At 44.9% G+C, this 14,977-nt stretch overlaps 1 long non-coding RNA gene across 3 annotated transcripts in view; it reads left to right on the forward strand.

Annotated features, from left to right (window-relative positions):
- Window positions 1-14,803, forward strand: part of LOC118926343 (uncharacterized) — a 30,063-nt gene extending 15,260 nt beyond the window's left edge. For 2 of the 3 annotated variants that reach the window (XR_005030427.2, XR_008992446.1), the window contains exons 2-4: window positions 6,714-6,800; window positions 9,475-9,582; window positions 12,819-13,563. This is a non-coding gene — a long non-coding RNA (uncharacterized LOC118926343). The other variant, XR_005030426.2, reaches the window with a different exon arrangement.
- The last annotated feature ends 174 nt before the right edge of the window (window positions 14,804-14,977 follow it).

Below are 14,977 nucleotides of genomic sequence, written 5' to 3' on the forward strand. Positions count from 1 at the left end.
AAGCAATGCTATTTTCATTTCCATCCTCCTTTTCAAATGTGTTCATGGAGGACTCCTCCCTGGGTGAATACTCATGTAGTTTCATGACTTTTCTGCTCCCTCTTAAATAATAAAAAGTCCTACAGTCAGCAGACACTGGTTCACCCAGGAATTGGGCTGCCCAGCAGGAAGCCTGTGGCTGGTGGTGGGTGGGGGCAGTGGGTTTCTTCTTTCTTTCTCAGTTCCTCTTCCTCTAGCTCTTTGATCAGAGTTAGAGTTTCTTTTGAGTTGGAGGAGGCAGGGGAGAGAAGAGATGGCCAGGGAGGCTCTTACTTGACCTGCAGTGGGGAAGACTGATGTCTTTCTTAGGTGTGGTTGTGTCTGGAGGAGGTGCCCCATCTCTGGGGCCCTCCCCCGCTCTCCTGTCCACAGCGGTCCCTCTCCTCCCGCTCATCTTTGCACTCCTCCCACGGCTCATAGGAACTGGAAATCATTTCAGCTTCTCCCTGCTAAGAGCTGTTCACACCCCTCGAGGAGGCCCCTCTCGGGCAGGGCCTAATGTGACCACACCTACTCTCTCTTGCACTACTGGCTCACATATGTCCAATGGAAATGCTCAGATGTCCCTGCCCAGACACACGCTATCACAGGGGACACATACAAAGCCTTCTGAATGGTTCCCCTGAAGCCCCTTTCACTAGGTTTGAGATGAGGGACAGGCACCTTTCACTCTCCTTCTTGGAAGGGATGAGGCTTGAAGCGTGTCAATAATTTTTTTTCCAGATAAATCTTCCTTACAAATGTTTGCCCTTAATCTCTAAAATCCAGACCATTTTATATATCCTCATTGTGGATGTGGGTGAGAAGTTAGAGTTCTGTAACAATTTTTGGGTCTTACCTTGAAAATTTGCATCTTCTGGTATCAAGTTGGAATGCCGTATCTATTGTATCACAGTCCCTCAGGTGAAACTTTGAATTTAACATCTTGATATATTTACTTTGGTCCTGATGCAATTGCAAGTGGAGATAAGGACAGCCAAGGAACTTCTGATGCTTGAAATACAGACCACTGTGCATCCACGTCCATGCCATGCACTTCTTGTTGACGGTTTCTTGGGAACCAATACATTTGGCTGGGATCATCAGAAAGGCTTGTGGAGGCACTTGGCCAGACAACATTCTGGTAACTTTTCAGCCTTCCCTTGGAAAGCATTTGCAGAGAGAGCTCAGAGTACAGTTTTTCTTCTTCTTTTTGGCTTCTCTGCTTCTGTAAGGGGAGACTGATTAAGTAGCCCTCCTGGAGTCAAATGCGGTTGGACGGTAAAGAGTTCCTATGTTCGTTGCTGTTCATCCTTGCCTGGGACAACTGGAGGACTCCCACCTCCTGGGGCTGGGAAGGAGGAGGGGGACTGCTTCTCAGGCCCTCTGTTGGTTTTAGGTGGCAGAAGGGGAAAGTGGGCATTGAGGAAATGGGAGGAGAAGCAGGAGGGGAGAGGAGAGGCGGTAGGATTCCACCAAGGATTTCCAAGGTGGGGCTGGCCTAGACAGGATACCCATCCCTTCAGGTTAGGTGAATCCATTTGCTGTAGGTCTGGGAACATTTTATGTCTGTTTTCACATGGGGGTGTTTATTTTCTTCTGTGAACTGGTCTGCCACACAGCAAGGTAAATCTGCAGGCACCTTCCACTCCCAGCACTGTGCAGGTCACAGGACACAGTGGCACTAGTGAATGCTGAGTGAGTGTCTGAAGCCCAGTGCTCAGTTAGAAGCAGTCACCAGAGAACCTCACTTACATTTAGTTCTCTTAATGCCACAGGTGTTCATGGAAGGCTTCTAGGTGTCAGCAACACACGGAGGCACTATATAATTATTTTGGTCTGAAGCCAATGTAGAGATCAAATTTAGTTCTATGGCCAAACTTGGTTTAATATGCTTATTATGAAAAAAAATATTGGAATGAAGAATATATTATAAGATGAAAAAAACACCTGTAATTTCCTACCACCAAGATAATTACTGTTAGAATTTTCTTAAATCTACTTTCATGAATACTGTTTTAAATAATTGAATTCATCTTTATATTCAACTTTGTTTCGTTCAGTTCATTTCAGTGTGATTTAAAACTTGTTCCTGAACATTGTTTTGATTCTTGATATAACATTTGCTTTTTCTGTTTATAAAAATAAGATGTTTATTGTAGGGAATTTGGAAAAAAGGAAGAGTGTATAGAAGAGGTTAAATAGCCTCATAAAACTGCCACTCAGACATAGCTACTGTATTTCCTTCAGGTCTTTTTTTCTGTGAATTTATTTATGTTTTATAATATTTGCAACCATGTGCTATGTACAGTTCTTTTAAATGTTTTAAATAATTTTTAGTGAAATAATATGTGCACATGGTTAAATAGAAATGGCAAGTATAGAAGTGTTTAGGATGAAAAGCAGTCTTGTTTACCTCCTCCCATCCCCAGTCCTGATCCCCAGAGGCAGTTGCTTTAACCCTTCTAGTATTTTCTTCTTAGGGTTATGTCAGCCTGTATCTCCAGTTGACACAGGTCTACCACTATTTCCTGCTTATCAATGTTAGACATTATCTGCTAGACTTCCTGCTCTCATGATGTGGCTTCTCTGTCCCTGTCTCCTCCACAGTGATTAATATTCTATTGGTTACTTTTCACTATAAACAACAAATTTGTATCTTTTTAATCTTGTTCTGTCAACTCTACACAGTTATTTTGACCACTTTCTACAGGAAGGATATTAACAATTGTCCCTTCCCCTGAGACCCTTTTCAGGTCTCCTCCCCATATTCCATAGATCCACTTCTATCTACAGTACTTTGCCAACATTTACATGGTATTCCACAACAATTACATTTTCCCATCTTTCCTATAGGTTCATCTGGAAAGTATAGGATCAGTAAACACTGTTTATGCCACTGTGGCTATGTCAGAGCCAAGCAGTGCTCCAAGGGCATGTTTACTGCTTGAAAAGCTTTGTTTTGCCTAGGTTTTTGTTGTTGATTTCCTTTGTCTTTATCATATTCTCTATTTCACCCCAGTTTTTCTATCTAGTGAGGTAATCCAGCAAATTGTTTTCCAGAGGCTGTCCTCCAGGGCCTCTGTCCTGCTCCAGTCTAGATTGACTGCCCTGAGCCTGCTGCATCATCTCAGCTGATACTTCCTCTCACACTTTTCCTGGCTTGGCTCCTTTTTTTCATGGATTCCAGATTTTCCTTCCTCTAGGTTTCTGTTTGGTTATCATACATCAAGTAATTTGGTGTGAAGAAGGTAAATGTTTTAAGCCCTTAAATATTTGACCATAATGCTCAGTTGTTACTTTTGTGAGGTGTAGAATAATAATAGGTTCAGGGTAATTTGCTCTCAGAACATTGAAATCATCACCTGCATTACTTTTGAGATATCTGAGGCCAGCCTGATTCTGATTCTCTTGCAGATAACTTATAAGCTTCCCTAGAATCTTTCAGGATTTTATTTTCATCCATAGTATTTTGAAATTTTACAATAACATGCTAAGTATAGATTGTTTCTTAGACATGGTGGTAGGCATTTGAGGTCCTCTTGGTCAGTAGGCACATGACCTTCAACTCTGGAAAATTTTCTTGTACTATTTCTTTGATAATTTCTTCTCCATGTTTTCTGTTTTCCCTGGAATCCTAATATTTGGATATGGAGTTTCTGGATTGAACTTTGATTTCTTTATCTTTTCTTTTTTAAAAATTTTGATTTACTATCTTGGAGGGTTCCCATAACTTTCTTTTGTTTTTTTTTATTGCTGTGTCTATATCTCTGTGTGTGTGTGTGTGTTTCAGAGTAGAACACACTGATGTTTTATTGGGGGTGGTGTTTTTAAGGGTGCATTTGATTGCTTTCTGTGTTACAGCATGGTGGGGTATGAGAACAGACTATTCCACCTGCAGATATTAAAAATATTCTTCGACAGAAACCCTTTTGCTTCACTCCTGCCCTTATTCACAGTGGTGTTTCTGAGTCCCCAGCCTTCTTCTTTTGGCCGGTTCAACCAGTGAATGTGATTTAGGTAGAGGGGCCCATCACATTTCTGGGTCAGTTCCCACTCCTCCATTGGATTCCAACTTGCCCATATCTTTTGAAATTGGGCTCCCTACTTGCTCTTTTTTCTTTGCTTTCATTTACTGGGCTCTTGGAGAGAGAAGCATGTAGTCAATGTGCCATCTTTTACTGGAAGTTTGTATAACATTAAAAAAAAGACTATTGAGATAAAATAAAATGCACCCCTTTTAAGTGGACAGTTCATTGAATTTTTAACAAATACAACACAGTCGAGCTATAGAACATTTCCATCTTTAAAAAGTTCCTTTGTGCCCCTTCCCAGTAATCCTTACATCTCCTTTGTCACCTAGACCAAAGTAGCTCCTGTTCTAGGATTTTATATAAATGGAACATGCAGTATAAACACTTTTGTCTTTGGCTTCTTTCTCTTGGTTTAATGTTTTTGCCATTCTTACAGATTATTGTATACATCAATAGTTTGATCCTTTTACTGATGAGTACTCTTCCATTATCTCTAGATGTCACATTTTTTATTCACTCACCTATTGGTGAACATTTGGCTGTTACCTGTTTTGATGAAGTGATTATGAATACTTAGACTCAAGTATTTTATATGGTACTGCTATTTCTTTTGGTTTAATACCTAGGAGTGGGATTGCTGGGTTATGTGGTTATCCTGGGTTATGCTGAGTGTGTTCAATGTTATGAGAACTTGCCAAACTGTTCTCCAAAGAAGTTGGACTATTTTAAGCTCCCACCAGCAAAAAAAGAGAGTTCCAGTTGCTCCACAGCTTTGTAATACTTAATTTTAGACATTCTAGTGATTGTGTAGTGCTCATTGGTTTAATCTGCATTTCTTTGATAACTATTGATGTTGATCATCTTTTTCACGTGCTTATTGGCCACTTGCATATCTTCTTTTAGTAAAGGGCCTCCAAATCTTTTGCCTACTTTTTAATTGGGTTATCATCGTATTTAGTTGTAGAATTGTTTTTTATCCTGCGTCAGGTCTTCTGTCCGGTCATCCCTATGTGTTCCGAAATTCTATGCTTCCCCCATCTAATTTTGTAAGCAATTCTTCATATAATTACTTTATTTGAAAACATGTTATTTAAAATTTGTTAATATTCTGCCATACATGAATATCATTATTTATTTAATAGGTCTTTTTTTTGTTGTTCTGTTTTAGGACATTTATATTTCCACTTTCATTTTGTGATTGCTCTAATAACATTCCAGTGCCTTCCTTCTCGTAGAAATCTGGTTTGTTCCTTAAGATATATTCCTAGAAGCAGAATAAGATCAAAGGATAGAACATGTAAAGGGTTTTTGATATACACTGCCAAATTGCTTCCCAAAAAGTTTGTACTGATTTAAAGTGCCACTGGTAGAAGATAAAAACCCCATTTTATACCACTGTTGTCAGTGCTGGATATTCCTATATGAAAAAAAAAATTGCTAATTTAATGGCTGGAAATGGTAGCCGATTTTAAGCTGCATTTCTTAAATTATTCGTATGGCTGGACATCTTTCCAAGTGTTTAGGAGTCATTTCATTTATTTTTCATCCTCTGTGAATTGTTTATATCTTTTGTTCTCAAATGGGTTTCTAAACTCATATCTCAACTCTGCAAAGAAGTTGCAGTGGGTGGAAATGTTCGGTGTTGGAGTCAGGGGAGAAGAGAAACGTGCTGGCAGAAACTGGGGCACTGGCTTGGTGGGGCACCCTGGACCCCAGGAACAGCACATACTCCTTGCCCTCACATAGGCCAACCTGTTCATGAAAGCTCCCACTTCTTTCTGTAAATAGCAAGGGAGCAACACTCAGGGGGTCCCAAAAAAGGAGGGGCAAAAGCTTGCCTTCTGAGAGTTAAATTGTCACTTTGTTGCCTAATGGGGCACAATAGTGATATGCAAGGATTCTAGACAGGGTCAAAATGGCTCCCGGGTGAGCAAGTTTTGATAGTAACCTCAACAAAAGAATTGCCAGACCTAAATAATGAGTTTGTCCTTCGGGAGAGGGGAAGGAATGCAGTTCTCAGTAACCAAAATGAATATAAAATTGCCCCCAGGCCTGTGGGTAAAAAGAAAGTCACATGGATCTTGCCTCAAACTGATTATGCAGATTGGGTCCCCCACCCCTGCTGAATATTTTGAGTTCAGGACTGCATCACATACACTCACAACAAACTAGTGGGAGTCCCCAGGGATGTCTCCTGTGAGCACGAATGATAGTTCCTTCCAGGTTTTTCTGGGAATCCCTAGGGCGTGTCCTACATGTACTCACAGATGCAAGCCCCTCAACATTTATGAGAGTCCCTGGAGAGCCCTATACATCAACTCACAAACAAGTCTTCCCCCAGTAGCTCTGAGAACTCCCAGGGGAACACCTCCTCTGCGGGATTGTCCATTGTCAGGATACTGCCATTCCACCGCCTTTGAGCATCAGCCTATCTCCCTGTGGGCCTTGCACTAGCCAGTCTCTTGATGACTGTGTGGTTACCTGGTTCCTCCTTGTCATTCAGATTATAGCTTCAAATGCCAGCTTTCAGACAGGACTCCCTTAGTCATCCATCTCAAGTAGACACCCAGTTCTTTTTTATCAGATCACACTATTTTACCTTTCTACATAGCACTTATTACTATCTGGCATTTCCTTATTTGTCTTCCTGTCTTTCCACAGCTGAAATATAAGTCTCTAAAAAGGATGGTCCTTATGGAAATTGTTCACCGTTCTGTCTCCAGAACCCAGAACAAGGCCTGGTGCATGGTAGGTGTCCAATAAATGCCTGGTACATAGTAGGTGTTCAATAAATATTGAATGATAGGCTGAATGAATCTGTTCTTTGGCTGCTGTGGATTCTTATTAGACTGAATTTATTAGATTGAACATCTCCAGGTATTACATCAACTGGAATTAAATCTGAAGTCCCCACACCCTCTGTCTCCAAGTTTCTGGCATGCTCTGAAGCAAAGCCTGCCTGAAATATGACCTTTATACTATGGGAATACAGACACATCCCTTGACTCCTTAGCATCCAGTTCATTTCACTTCTTGGATGATGAGTCTTTCTCCTTTTGTTTTCTCCCGCACCACTAGCTTGATCAGTGGTGATTAGCAGAGGGTGATGCATTTATATGGAACACCTGCTTCCCACCTGTGTCCCCATGAGCAGTCAGCTTTGGACCCAGTGCAGGAAGCTGGCGGGTGTCCTTCATAGCTGTGTGGGCTTCCAAAATGTTCTCCAGGAGTCAGATCCAAACTGGCACCATATGGGTGACCATCTGTATGTCATTTTGTGAGCATTGCATCTAACACATCTGCCAACTTGTGTAAGAAACCTGGGGAGGTCAGGGGGCACTAAGGAGGACTGACAGACAAACTGGCCCGAGAAGAAGGCTGAGACAGATGGAGAAGTTTCTAGTTTGTGAGTCAGGCTGTAATTCAATTGGCCTCCCTGCACTTGTGCATGAAACCAGAAAACACCAGCTCAGAAGGCTGAGTCCTTGCACCAACCACTCTGAAGAAAGTGGAACTTTCTTTACCCAGTCAAAGGTTACTTTACCCAGTGCAGGGTTGAAAAGCACAACCCAGCACATCGAAGTTCCCATGGCAGGGGAACCACATGGAATGGAGGCTGTGATTATGCTCCTTGCTTCTGCATTATAGCCAAGTCATTCATCCAGCACCTAGTCAGGCTATGCTATGGGGTGAATGCCAGATGTTCTTTGGTCAGTAGTTAGGCGCACAGAACCAGGAGTCAATGCCTTTGATTGGATGGGTCTAAGGGGAGTGAGTACACCAGTCAAAAGTGTAGAGGAAACTCTGAGGTGAAGCTGAAGATATTCCATTCGAAAGTTTCTCAAGGTCTGCATGTGTGATTTGCATGTGTGATTTGGCCATTTTAATCCCCGATTACACTCAACCCAAGCCATTGACTCATTGGGTCACTTGGGTGTTGTGGAACCTCCTCCATTATTTTGTTTGTTTTTTCATGAATTCAACTATTTAATACTTGGGAAAGGTTTTTTAAATGTTATGGGTTGTAAATAGGCATGGAAGATAAAATTTGACTACACAGCGTTCTTGCCTTGAAGGACTCTCCCTCCCACAGGACAGGGAGACAGACATACAGGTAACCCACAGCAATAAGCCCTCATTGCAATCCTGGGGGAAAGCAGGATCAGAGAAGGCTCCTGCAGAGGGGACAACCTAAGCCGAGCTCTGCAGCAGGATAGGGTTTAGTAGAGCAGGGAGGAGAGGGGAAAGGGGGCAGAGGCAGCAGCACGTGCAGAGGCTGCAAGTGGGAGAAAGTAGACCCACTGGGACACAGTGCACTGCTCCAGTGTGGCCGCAGCAAGGGGTCAGGTAGGCATCTGGACACCATCCCGAGAGAACTGTGGAAGGGTTGATCTGAGACATTAGAGGATCAGATCTGAGATTTCTGGGAGATAATTCTGGCTGCAGCATGAATGGGTTGGAGAGGAACAGAATTGCAGGTGGAGGGCCCGGTTAGACTGCTGCGGTGGGAGCCAGAAACAATGCAGTGGAAGTGGAGTAGAGAGTGGTTGGGCTGAAGAACTGGAAATACAGATTTTGTAACTGATTGGTTATGGAAGGGGATGAGAGAAAGAGCAAGACTAGAACTTAGGCTTGGGGAGGTGGATGGATGGGGGGATCATGAATGAAGTCAAGGAACTTCAAGGAGGAGCAGGTGGGACCCCTCTCTATCCTTCTGCAGCCTCATGAGAAGGAGGCCTGCATCTGCCAAGTGGCTCAGAAGGGGACGGGGTGGAGGCTACATCTACAGGGCACTCTGAGGACCCCTCTCTCATCAAGAGGTTGCCCCTAAAAATGAGACTGCTGTTGAGTCCCTCTGGGAAGCCTGAAGGGGATGGGATGGCCACACTAGGCACTGGGCACTGGATGCTGCCCGCACAGGGCTGCAGAATGAAGCCATTGCCTGTGAACTACAAAGAAGTATTTTTGAGCTGACTGGGTCTCTGAACGTTGACTGGGAGTATGAGAAGGGGCTTCATGGCCTGCCTTTGCTCTGCAGGCCGGTGGAACAGGCAGAGGGCAGGACTGTGGTTGGCAGCCACTGACGCCCTTTGAGGGCAGGGACGTGGATAGTTCTGACTGTGTGTGGGTAGCTGGGGACCTGAGTCCTAGCTCTTTTGTTATTTAGGAAACTGAAGAGCTACTTGAAAGAGATCATATACATAGATTATACCAACACAGGCTCTGCTTTCTCTGGAAAGCAATTTCAAAACCACTTTATTCTCCACCTGCATTTGGCTAATGGCCTGATTATAGCCACACTAATAACCTTCAAACACTCTCAGGAGCAGCCTTAGCTCTGAAAGGTGCCTCCTACCTTCCTCCTTGCTCTATTTCATGCTTCTCTAGGGCTGCAATGACAACAGCTGTTTATTCCTCCCAGGGCCCGAGTTACTTGGAGGAGAGGCAGATGGCTGTGGGCTAATTCCTGAAGTGCACTTCTGGGGACCATCAGCCTGGTTCCCAGGCTGACATTCCACACGGGCTACAGGTCAGAGCATGAACAATTCCCATGAATATGGATGCCGGGGATAGAGGATGATTGCTTCTCTCCTGCAGGGCAAAGCTCTCACCCTGGGTCGGGATGACATTTTTGCTGAGATACAGGGTCAGGGGAAGGGTTGTTCCTTGAGCCTCAAGGAAAGACATTTTAAGATTTAGGATACTGGCTTCTTGGAGAAAGGTGTCCCTATCAGGAGAGTCAGGAGAGGCAGCAGAGAGAGGATTTGTGCTTGCGTGCAGTCCCTCCATCTAATTATTTTATCTTGCCCAACAGCACCCAGTTAAGAGCCTGGGTGGTTGGGGACGTTGTAGGAGGGTTCTTGTGGCGGCTAAGAATTCGGATGGATGAGCATCCAGTTATCTCCCAGTTTTAAGCGGCTAGATGTCCTGACTCACGCATTGGCTGACAGCATTCCCACAGGTTGTTCTTTGTCCCTCTTTCTTATTGTCCAAACCCCACCCAGCCTCCATGGTTCAGCTCATGCCCCACCAATCTACTCCTGCAGCCTGTCCCCAATGACTCCAGTCCACACTACTCTGACTTTTACTGTCTGAGCTCCCTTATTACTGTGACCTGCAGGTGGACACTTCGCTATATGCTGCCAAGCCCACTTGCTCTGCAGCAGTCTCATTTATGCACTGAGATTTAAGTACTTGGTGGTTGGGGACAATGCCCTTTCTAAGGAGTTCTTTGGGATAAGTCTCCAGGGTTCTTTGGGATGAGTTTCCAGGATATTGGTGGGGCTGGTTAGTGTCCCTGGATACTGTTACCCTAGGGCATGGGAAAGCCTCATCCCAAGAGAGATGCCACTGAAGACTGGCCCAGAGGCTTCCCTTTAGTGGCTGGTATCAGGGCTGGGCATTTCCCCTGCTTCCTGCCCTTCCATAACCCCTTAGTAGGTCTGCAGGAAGGGCGGTGGTACATTTTGAATTGGGTTTGTTATAATACAGATAATTGGCTTCTCACCTATGGTAGCAACCAGGACAGAACACTGCATTCTGACTAATTTTGATGATCTTCTGCTAAAGACGGTGCCTGTGGCATGTGACAGTGATGACCAGGGACAATGATTACCCATTCAGGGGCCTGGAACCACTCAGGCGCTTCCATAATTCTAGGCCTTTGCCCAAGTCATCTCCTTTCCCTGGAAGATCCCTGCTCCATGTCCCTTTCCTCAGTATCCACTCGACAAACACCCACTTACTCCGTAAACCTCTATCCAAATGTCACCAGTCTTCTGTAGTTTCTTCCAACCTCTGACCCCAAGAATTTTTAAATAGTTTATATTCCTTTCACTTTAGCACTTTTCACATGGAGCCATATTCATGTGTCTGTCCCACTGACTGATGCCTGCAAACACTTTAAGGGTGCAGACTCTGTCTCATTCTCATTTGTATCCTCAACACTAGCCTGGCACGTCATGAAGACGCAACACACATTTGTGGAATTGAACTGAGTGAATTCTGATAGCAATAGGGAGCCATTGAGATGTTCTGAACAGGATGTTGATGTATCTTGATAGCGCTGGAGGCTTTTGTCTGGAAATAGCACGCAGTCAAGGTTAAGCTCTGGACCTCAGCTAATGCAGAGGCTACAGTAAGAGTGGCGTGAAGCAGAACGGACCAGATTCAATGTCTGGCAAGGCTGGAGGATGAAGGAAGGGGAGCACTAGGGGTTGACTCGAAGGCCTTAGGAGGTGGGGTCTGTGGAATATCATCCACGGAGGCAAGTCATGGGAGGAGGAGGATGTGGGCATGTCCCAGAAGGTAGTGACGGTCTTCTGAAGCCAAAAAAAGTGTAGAGAATTTCCTTTTCCAAATTAGTAAAACGAGGCTCTCTCAAATGAGGGAAATTAAGTTCTAATGGTCAGAGCAGGTAGATCAGTTATCTGTGTCTGGGTTGAAGAGAAAAGCCAACAAGCCCTGAGGTGGGATCCAGGTATGAGCTGTCGCAAACGTGAGCCCTTCGTGGAAAGGACCGAAGCAGTCCGGGGGTCACGAGTTCTAGCTGCTGGAGGCAGAAGAGAGGCTTTTATCTTGTGTGAATTCCCAGGCCACTCATACAGCCTCTGTGCTTCGCTTGAAAGTAACACACTCCAACTTATTCCTCTATTTAAAATGAGATGTGGGGTTTGGAAAGCAATGTCTGTCTGTTACTGGGGCTGATGGCCTGGGTTAGAGTGCCACTATTCCGAGCTAGTCCTGTGTCTCTCACATCTGGAAATAGCAGCTCAGTGACATGAGGAAATGGCTTTCACCAATGGTGGCTGCACTGGGCTCCTTCCAAGGATACCAGGAAGTATCAGTCACCTTTTAGCCTTTAGAGGTAGGTGGCACTCAGATGGCACATGTACCTGGAGCTCTTGTGTCATTGTTCAGACCGGTGTGTGGCATGAAAACACTTCTCCGTGGATGTATTTTTATTACATAAATTACATATATAGGCAACCTAACCCAGCTTTCTTCAAATTACACTCCTCTTGATGTTTCCTGGTGACATGTCAGCTATTGCCCTGTCATGTAAGAAACAGAGCTGCACTAAATGCAGGTGCTTTGCAAAGTGGGGTAAAAAGGTGTCAGCTATTAAGGCAGGAAAGGTGGGAGAGACAAAGCGAAGAGGTAAGCACTGAGACCTGGTGAATGCTATTGGAATGCAGAATCCTGGCCACATTTAAACACAGAGAACTCTCTGCTTTAGAGATTTTGCTTAGATGTCCAGAATTTAGGCATCATAGACCACACTTAGCAGATGACATTTTAAACTTTCGATGTACTTGCTCAGAAAATATTCATATAGACACAGAGTTCATATGGACATGAACATAGAATTGTGGGCAAGAGAAAATTATTGCTAGTAATGGTATCACTTCTGAGTTTAAGACAGTTTAGGGCTCCACTGTTCATATCAAATAAACCTTGCCTGTTACATCCCCCTATGGAGAACTCCAGTGCAGATATTCATGAAGGTGACTTCAATGAACAAAATGGGGGTTCAGCCTCATGAGCCTGGGGACCCTCTCCCAGCAGCCTCATTCTTCAGATGACACCAGTGATTCCAGAAATAAAAGGGAGTTCTCTGAACAGAGGTCAGTGCTGTCCCATAGCCCATGTATTTCTTTCACCTGAAAGGCATAAGGTATGTCAGAGCCTTAGGCTCTCAAACCAGGGCCTAGATTTAGAGTTTGGTATAAATTAATATTACTAATGAAATTTGCTTGATTTCAGGTCTCCTCTGAAAATTATTAATTCTTCCCAAGGGATAGTGGACAGCATTAGGCACACTGGAAAAAGGCAGTTGGATCCGTCATGCTGAGAAGCCTGGATTGACAGTGAGCGAAAGGAGGTCAGATTCTCGCTCTTCCTGTCTGTCCACATGGGGTCACAGCCTGGCTCTAAGGGCAGCACTGTGTCGCAGAACCATATTGTTACAGATACTCATTCTGATGACATTCCTGCAAACAGTGCTGTCCCAAAGGGCTCAGGCAAACAAAAGGGCTTATGCTTCAAGGTGCAGAATGTATTTCATGAAATTACAGATGTGTCCTCAGCTGTCTGCTGCTTTAATAATGCATTAAAGGAATGACATTATGGTTTTAGAGACCTGGTTCCTTTTGCTATAAATTTTTATCAACTTTATTTTATTTCTATTACAAATTAGATGATGTGATGCAGTGAAGACTGTGCGTGCACTTTTTGGGGAGGAGAACAACACAGTCCCGCTTGGTTTTTGTGGAGCCATATGTGTTGAGCCCATGGGTATAGGTGCCCATCTTTACATGCCAAGCAGACACATAGCTAAAGTGATTTTATAGGACCTAGGGGAAATGCCCTAAATAGAAAACCCAAGAGAATAAAATTTGTGTTGTTTGTGTGGAAAGGAAAGCAAACGCTGACAGGAGAATTGCAAATGAAGGAGAATCTTTCCTCAACCATGTTCACAGAGGCTGAAATGTGATGGGAGGCACCTCACTCTGAATCCTGTTGCAGGGTCTAATGACTGAATAATCAAAGGGATGTCTGCACCAGAGTGTCTGCCTGCAAGGCAGTCCCAGCAGTTGGTTCTTGGGGACCTGGCTGGGGAGCCTCGAGCTGTCCTAGGATGTGTTGCCAGAGACAGCAGGGCAGATGGGAATGGGGCCTGAGAGCAGAAGTCACCCAGCCTGGGCGCCACTCCATGCGGAGCATCCCACACCGCCTTGGCTTCCAAATGGGACTGGCTGTTATTTCCAGAAGTGGTGGAGGTGGTGGAGAAAGGCTGGTCCCTGCTGTACTTCTGAGGGCAAGCTGCGTGACGCTGGAGGCAGGCGTGCCAAGCCCTTCCCCCTCACCGCTGCCTTTAGGCCGCTGACCTGTGAACCCTGTCCAGGAGGCTTTTTCCTCCTGAAGCAATATCAGTTTGTCACTCCATCCTCTTCTCATCCTCAGGGCTCTCGTGTAGGGACCTCCGTGTTCTCATATTCCCCTAGGACAAGGACACTAGTCCCAACTGCTAGGCTCTTCCTGGACTCCACCTCCTGCTGTCATTCCAAGTGACCTCGGTCCCCACTGTGATGGGCTTACCTCCTCCTCTCTGACCTGCCTGCTCCTCTCCAGTTCAGCCATACCCTGGATGCCTCAAAATCGCCCCATGTCTGAAATAATAAACTGGGACACGCCCTTTCTGAACACCACTGCCTTCATTCCACCTCGTTCACCGCCTTCACTCCCAGGAGCACTGCTCCTAGCTTATCTGCTCTGTCCTCATGCCCTTGTGGATCATGTGTTAGGTCTGTGGACCCCACACCATTCCTCTAGCTTGATCTGAATCCTCTGAAATATTCAACACTGCCTCTCCCTTTCTAACGCCCATACTCACTGAGACACCAAGGGCTTTATTTTCTGCCACAGCATCTCAGGAGTCTGTCTCCAATCTCCATCCTCACTGCCAGGCTCTTCCCTGGTTTGAGCCATTATGACATCTCTCTCTGGTCTCTAGCTCTGACCTTTCTCTGTCCTTCACACCTATTCCAGGCCTCCATGCTCTGCATGCTCCAGTCATGGGGTCCATGCCCCACTTCCCGCAGGTCAGTGATTTTCATGTCATTTCTTTCCTCATTTCCTCCTAGGTAAAATTTGCTGCTCCTTGCTCTGTGCATTTTATTTGTTCCTGTGCCCCTCTGCCTTGTGTCCCAAATGGTTGGTTATATGTCTGCATCTTCTACTAGAAGGTATGGTCCTCGAGGACAAGGACCACTTTTACCCAACTCCATAAGCTGAAAAGCAAGCACAACCCCTGTCTCATGGCCAATCCGAATAAGTATGTATAGACTTAGATTCCCCAGGACACACCTTCTGGGAGAACTGCCTCCTGGGTTATTTATGAGATCAGCCACAGATCCTGCCTC

Source organism: Manis pentadactyla, chromosome 11 (assembly GCF_030020395.1).
Source record: "Manis pentadactyla isolate mManPen7 chromosome 11, mManPen7.hap1, whole genome shotgun sequence".
In the NCBI taxonomy this organism is placed as follows: domain Eukaryota; kingdom Metazoa; phylum Chordata; class Mammalia; order Pholidota; family Manidae; genus Manis; species Manis pentadactyla.